The 7,927-nt window shown below is 46.7% G+C and overlaps 1 protein-coding gene across 3 annotated transcripts in view; it reads right to left on the bottom strand.

Moving 5' to 3' along the window:
• The window catches only part of SYBU (syntabulin (syntaxin-interacting)), an 87,068-nt gene that overhangs the window by 23,051 nt on the left and 56,090 nt on the right, over window positions 1-7,927 (bottom strand). The window lies entirely within an intron of this gene.

The following is a 7,927-nucleotide window of genomic DNA, read 5'->3' as shown; positions in this document are numbered from 1 at the left end:
CCCCAACAGGCCTTCACCACACTACTGTCTGTGTCCATGGGCAATGCATATATGCATATACATTCTTTGGTGAATCTCTTCCCATCCCCCCACCCCTCTCCCGCTCTGAGATCTGTCAGTCTGTTCCACACATCCATGCCTCTGGACCTATTTTCTTTGTCAGTTTATTTTGCCCCTTAGATTCCATATATAAGTGAGATCATGTGATACTGGTTTTGATTGGCTTATGTTGCTTTAAGTACAGCTTTTAAAATTGACTCTAAGACCGAATACTCTCGACTGCTTCTCCTCATCCCGTCCCAACAGCCTCGGGACATATGCTGCATAACTGCTCTCCACACACAGCCTCCTTCCCACCCTTGGCAGCAGCACCAGGTGCCACAGGCCACAGTCTCCACGGAAGTCGGGGCCACTGCTGCTCACTCCCTTGGCTTTCTCAGCAGCACTGACCTTGACCTTCACTCCATGTAACAGTCTGCCAGCAGCGTTACATCGCTGGACCTTGTCAGCTCTCGGCCATGCTCGGTTCTCATATCTGACATCCTTTCGCCACCCATCACAAAAACTGCAACATTGACACTAACTCACGTCTGCCTCCCTCATCCTGCTCACCATGTCCTTGCTGTCATTTTTACAAAAAAATGATCACATCTATATGTATTCCTAAAACATAGGTTTGTTTTCTGCTTTTTTTAAATAAAATATAAACCCAAATGAGTTGGGTTTATTTCAGTTGCTCATCTAGCTAGATTTTCCATTCTGATCAACATCTATGCATTCCCACCAGAGGCAGGAGTCTCCGTAAGAGAACAATGAAAAGAGCGAGCCTCTTTCATGTAATGTTTTCTGTACGCAAAAACAACCACTCTGTGGGTCATTTGTCCTTGTACCCCTCTCCCTCTCATTGTTATGAACAATCAACTGTTCAAAGTAAAACCAGGATCTCTGGGTTAAGCTACCCCAATTTTAGGACCCAACATGCCTGGTGACCCTTCGTCCCTGGGTTGTTCAGACCCGGGTGGACCTAAAAGATCAGCTGACCCAGAGTCACCACATTACACATAGAACCTTACTGAGGGGAAAACACCCTTGTCCCAGGGTGAGGAGGACAGGGGACAGGTAGCTGCGTCCTGTGAGGACGTGCTGGTGCTTAACGCAGACAGGACGTGGTTAAGTTCCATATGCTGCATAACTGCTCTCCACACACAGCCTCCTTCCCACCCTTGGCAGCAGCACCAGGTGCCACAGGCCACAGTCTCCACGGAAGTCGGGGCCACTGCTGCTCACTCCCTTGGCTTTCCCAGCAGCACTAACCTTGACCTTCACTCCATGTAACAGTCTGCCAGCAGCGTTACATCGCTGGACCTTGTCAGCACTCGGCCATGCTCCATTCTCATATCTGACATCCTTTCGCCACCCATCACAAAAACTGCAACATTGACACTAACTCACGTCTGCCTCCCTCATCCTGCTCACCATGTCCTTGCTGTCATTTTTACAAAAAAATGATCACATCTATATGTATTCCTAAAACATAGGTTTGTTTTCTGCTTTTTTTAAATAAAATATAAACCCAAATGAGTTGGGTTTATTTCAGTTGCTCATCTAGCTAGATTTTCCATTCTGATCAACATCTATTTGCATTCCCAGAGGCAGGAGTCTCTGTAAGAGAACAATGAAAAGAGCGAGCCCGCTTTTATGTAATGTTTTCTGTACGCAAAAACAACCGCTCATCTAGCTGGATTTTCCATTCTGATCAACATCTATTTGCATTCCCAGAGGCAGGAGTCTCCGTAAGAGAACAATGAAAAGAGCGAGCCTCTTTCATGTAATGTTTTCTGTACGCAAAAACAACCACTCTGTGGGTCATTTGTCCTTGTACCCCTCTCCCTCTCATTGTTATGAACAATCAACTGTTCAAAGTAAAACCAGGATCTCTGGGTTAAGCTACCCCAATTTTAGGACCCAACATGCCTACGGTGACCCTTCGTCCTAGGGTTGTTCAGACCCGGGTGGCCCTAAAAGATCAGGAATTACCAGTTGGGTTTGGCTTGGGTCACTCCACGGCCCTTCCCCTTGGTCTGGGCAGTGAGACCAGCTGATCCAGTTACCACATTACACACAGAACCTCACTGAGGGGAAAACACCCTTGTCCCAGGGTGAGGAGGACAGGGGACAGGTAGCTGCGTCCTGTGAGGATGTGCTGGTGCTTAACGCAGCTCTAATGCCAAACTCTGCACCTCGGTCACGAGTAAGGGAAACACCCGAGTGTTAGAACAGGCCCCCTGTTTCAGAGAGAAACTGCTCTGCCATAGAAAGGCGAAAGCCAAAGTCAATAGTTCTGTCTTTTGATTGGCATCTTAAGCATCTAGGCATTAGATCTGACGTTTGCTGCTTTAGAACATCCCGTGAATTTAAATAACTAGGTCTGTGGAGCCGGTCGGGCAATTATGGAGTAGATTTTAAACCATTCTCTGCTCCTATACCCACCAGTCATCGTCCCATTCCTCTAAGACAGTGGTTCTCAAAGTGGGTTCCAAAGGAGCAGCCATTGGTCTCACCTGGGAACGCGTTACAGATTTAGGTTCTCAGACCCCACCGGGACCTATGGAGTCAGCAACTCAGAGGCCAGGTGGGGCCCAGTCATCTGGGTTGAACAAACCCTTCAGGTGTCTAAAGGTTGAGAACCACTTGCTCTAAGACCCCTCCCATAGCAGCTTCCTGAATGGCTGCCTCTGAGAAACAGAGCAGCAGGCTTGACCTCGATTTACAACAGAAATATCACAATAATAAATGTGTCAAACGTGCCTTACACACTAAGACCGCACACCTGCATGGAGCTCCAGAGTTGGGAAATTACTGTTTTCTACACAAGTGTGTGCTTTTGCAGAGGGGTTGCTGGACCCTTCGAAAATTCATTCACAGTCTGCAAAAGGGGTCTTAACAAGATGACCACCACCCCGCCCTGCTCTGCATCACATACCAGAATGCAAATAGTTAGTGAACACCGACCACACTAGCAAGGAGACTGCTCTTTTTTTTTTTTTGCACATTAACCCTTGAGGCTGAGCCATTCGCCTATTTCAACAGAGATAATAGGACTGAATCTTTATTCAAAAATGAAAAGTTAACACATTGTGAATATACCTAAAGGAAGTAAGCATTGCTATTTTAAAACATCTAAGAGAAAGGGGGTTTTCATAGTGCTGCCTGAGGACCTGGACTATTTGCTGAAAATACAGATTCCTGACTCCTACCCCAGATCTGCTGACTGCAATTTCCCCCAGTGGTTCCCGTAAGGGACATTTTTACACATTGCTCAGGTGAGCTTTCTCACACACCCAAGTTGGGGAACAGCTATAATACATAGCTCTGGCTTTCCATATTTAACTATGAATCCAGGCACCTGCTCCATTCCGTCTATTCAGTAACTCCGTGATCTGGCTGCTCCCTCCCAGGCTGAACGCTGCACCCCAGGCCCTCATCCTTTCTCGCCCGGAATTCTGAAACAGCCACACACTGTGTCCCAGCTGCTCCATGGCCCCGAGCCCTTCATCTTCCACTCTGCTCCAGAGCATCAATCTCATTAGGTGATTCCCCTGTAGGAAACCCCTTTACAGCAGCCCGTGTCCTTAAGATAAAGCCCCAACTCCACAGCATGATTTACACGCCCTGTATGATCTCTTCTGCCGCCTCCGCCTCCGTGGCGCAGTGCCCCAGCCGTGGAACCATCACCTTTGCCTGAAGGTGGCGCCTCGCTCTCTAGATTCCCAGATTTCACACACGCTGTTCCCTGGACCATTTCCTGTCCCTCTGGGCCAGGCTGACTACTACCTGTTCTTCAGGTCACAGGTGAGCCTCCACCTTTAACTCCTTCATACTCTGACCTCACCCACAATTTAACAAGCATGTATGACACTGCACTGCCATGTGTTTGCAATGTCCCAGCACACCTGTGTCAGCTCCTCGAGGGATACTGCATCCCAGTGTCTAATGCAGCATTTAGCACACAGTAGGTGCTGTCACCTTAAAAGATTTCAAAGCACTACAGGTTCCTCCACTCTTGGCATTCAGCAATGGCTTCAGGGAAGGCTCTCCACTGACTTACCTCCCTCTGTTCTTCCCTTTCTGTTGGGGTGACAGACTAGTGTTGTGACAAATAGGATAAGTATTCCCTCCACTCCCACCTCCATCCCATATGCCCAAGTTGCTTAATACTCAGGTTTTCAGCCCAAAATTTAACATGCAAAAACCTGCAGCCTGGAAAGACCTCTGTCTTGTTTATCACTGTATGCCCCAAAGCTAGTGCCTGGCACAGAGTAGACTCAGAAGAATATTTATTGAGGAAAGAAAGAGTACTGGGGGAAAAATCACAGATATATTTGTGGAAATAACACCACTAATTTTTGAAACGTCGCAAAGGAAGGAGGCAGGCTGGAGGTGGATAAAAGCTTACAGGGTATCCAAGGAGAGAAAAAGATAAATTCTTGTCCAGTAAAATTATAGAAGAGGTCCCTCTATAAGGCAAGTAGGAGCAGCCAGAGTTCAGTGACGACCAAGTCTCACTTCCTTTTCCGACAGAGTTATGATTGCGGGCTAATGAATGGCACACGTGGAACTCAGGAGGCACTCAGTCAAAACAATTAGGAGCGTCTGATGAACAAGGCTGGCACGCGCCTGGGATGACAGCACAGTTCAGCACCCGAAGGGTGTAGACTAATGGATTGCCTGTCACCCTCCAGGGAAATCTCTAGTAACGTGTCACCTGGCTCCGTCCTTGCCCTTATCCTACTTAACATGCTTTATTAATGACATGAATGAAAACATGGGAGACACGGTGCTGACGGCAGCCTACATTACACAAGCCTCGAAGGCACAACCCACACAACGAATGACGGCGTCAGACACTAATGCTACTAGACACCGTGTACCGAAACCCACACCTGCCAAGAACTCTCCATTGGCTATTTCCTCTAATCCTTCCTCCCAAAGACATAGAGGGTACAGACGAGGAAACGGAGGTTCTGAGTGGTGATGAGATGTGCCCCAAATCACAGAACGAGTAAACAGCAGAGCTGGCTTGTCTGACTCCCAGAGTCTGCTTTCTTCTCTGCCCACTCTGCTTGGTACCTCGTGATCAGAATTCACCAAGATCTAAGAACTGGAAACCAAGATGATACTCATGATGCTCAATTTAGTCCATTTCAAAGATGTGTTCAACCTTGCACGCGTGAAGGCACTGGGTCATGGAGAAGTGGAGCTCTGATGCTCAAGGCTCCTTTTAGGAGATGAACTATAGAAACTAAAACAACTAGGACATGAGGCAGGACATGAGGAGTGTAATACAGACAGCGTGCACTAAGAGAACACAGAGGAGGAAGACCAAGTGTTGTGGGTGCGGAAGAGGGCAGACCTCAGGTGAAAGGGGTGACATGAGCGAAACATGGAGGATAAAAAACACACAGGGGATAATTAGACTATACCGAATCCCTTGTTTAGCTGGCATATAGTGATCAGATGAGAAAATGCAGCCAAAATGGTGCATTGTACCCAGAGAATTGAAGAATGTGAATGCTACACCAACACAACTGCATGGGAGCATGGGACACTAAGCTAAGGGCATTTACTCTGAAGGCAAAAGGGAACCATGGCAAGATTTGAAGAGGGTGATGATAGGAACAGAGGGATGCTTTGTGGACATACTAAGGCAGCTAACCTGGAGGAGGGGCTGGAGGCTGGAAGGCAAGGCAGGTGGGCATTACAGTTAGGAAATGGGTTGTACAGTAAGGGGGGAGTCCAGACCTTCAAGTCCCTATCCACATAGATCTTAGGTTTACAATTTTAACTGCACAGGTTCAAAATCATTTAAAACCCCAGGTGAACAAAAGGATTTAAAACAGTAAAAGCATAAAGTAAGTTAAACATTAAGAAACACCTCACCTTATGTTATATACTTGATGGCAGGGCTGACACATAAAAGAACAACTGAATGAAGATATGTTTTTAGTACAAAGAGCAGAAAAACAAAACAGGAATCATCCCCATGAAATGAAAGGGGGGGAAAGCCTCTCTCATATTGCCTGAGGACTATGTGAAAAATTGAATAATCTAGTCACAATGGCTTGAGATATTCCAAGATCCATGCTAGATTACCACTGTGCAGTCAATCTTTAATGCAAATATTTTTTATCTGCAAGCACAAACGTCCATGAAATGAAACAAATAAGCTGGGTAAATTCTGGCAATTTTGGCATCTATATACTGTGTGTTCAAACAAAAGCCCATGGAGAAATGGAAGGCCTGGTGGTGTTTGTTTTAATTCAGACACGTGTTCAAGGAGCTAACACGAGCATCGGGGATAATGAAGTCATATGAAAATGCTTCCAGGAGCAGGCCTGGCAGCATAACAGAGAATTCTGGATCAGGGGATGGGCTTTCAGGAAAACAGGTGCAAGGCAGGTGGAACAGCTCCCACCCTCCTGCCCTGGGACACCTGTTCAAGGCCCAGGGAGCCTAGCGCAGGCCCAGGGAGGTGACTTCACCAGGGACGCTACACTGCCACTGTGGCCTTCGGAGCTGGGTACCTGCTGGGGAGAGACAAGTAATTCTGCCAACCAGCTGAGCTCCCAGCACCAAGCACCCGAATTTCACCTCCCACCATTGTTGATCAATTGAAAACTCTTCGTATTCTCAAGCTTCTGAACACAATGTTTCTGAATGTCCCCTGTAAGAGTTGGCTGGGAATTCTTGTGTGGTTTGTAGCATGTGAAAAGAATGGAGCACACCCATGATTAGATTGTACTCTGCACACACATTATGCCCCGAGTTTCCATGGACTTCTTAACGGAATGTTCCCCAGGATCTCAACTCGAAGTGGCATCTGGCACGGAGCCCTGCTTCCCAGGCCAACCCTTTGCTTGTCCAGCTGCTCTGCCCCACCCCCCAAACAAGTTAACTTTTAAGTCCAAGTGCACTCACTGTTCTCTATTCTCTCCACCTTCCAATGTTCTCTGAAAAGCCACAATAGAATGGAAAAGCAAAGCAGACCATGACAAAAAAAAAAATTAAGGCCACTCTCTTTAGGAGCACTGGACGGGTTGCATGGCAGTGAAATGGAGAGAAGTCGAAATGGTAGTTTGGAAATATCCCCAAACAATTAAATAGCACCTGGCTGCTTTCTGTAGCCTACACCTATAGGCACCCCAACAAGATGAAACTAACAAGGCTCAAAGTGAGCAGATCCACTGAAGTTGAATTCCAATATCGCCTTAGCATGTAGAATCATGTAGAATCTCAAAAATATCTTCTAGGCTCTCAGGCATTCCCATTAATTCACAAACGTCTAGCGCACAGCTATTAAGTTTTAGGCACCCTGCTAATTATGAAAAGCACAGGGCAAAGACAACACAGCTCCATGTTTAAATTTTACATTGTGTTCCCACTTATTTTTAGTGACACATAACCTAAGGTTGTAAAATGATCTTTAAGTGCAAAGAAATGATACAACGCACATTTCAATACAGTGGTCACCTCTGTTGGGGGGTGGGGCGAGGTGGGGCGAGAGGGAGACCGAGAATAGGATCTGGGCGAGTCCACAGGCAGGTGGTAATTCTTAGGGTGGAAGGTGGGGCAGAGTGTTTGCTTTATTATAGCGCATAGTTTACATATTTAACCATTTTTGTGCATCACATTATGTATATATTTAAAAAAGAAATAAGAGGAACATCAAAAACTAGTTTTAAATAAAAGATAATAAAAGGAGAGAGAGCAAAAGAGAGAATGGGGAGGAAGAGAGAGAGGGCGCGCATGATCCATGTCCTAGAGCAGTGGTCGGCAAACTGCAGCTCGGCAAACTGTGGCTCACGAGCCACATGCGGCTCTTTGGCCCCTTGAGTGTGGCTCTTCCACAAAATACCGACTTCTGCGC

Source organism: Myotis brandtii, unplaced genomic scaffold (assembly GCF_000412655.1).
Source record: "Myotis brandtii unplaced genomic scaffold, ASM41265v1 scaffold285, whole genome shotgun sequence".
Classification (NCBI taxonomy): domain Eukaryota; kingdom Metazoa; phylum Chordata; class Mammalia; order Chiroptera; family Vespertilionidae; genus Myotis; species Myotis brandtii.
The sequence above is the reverse complement of the archived record's forward strand: the minus strand, read 5'-3'. Positions and strand labels throughout refer to the sequence as shown.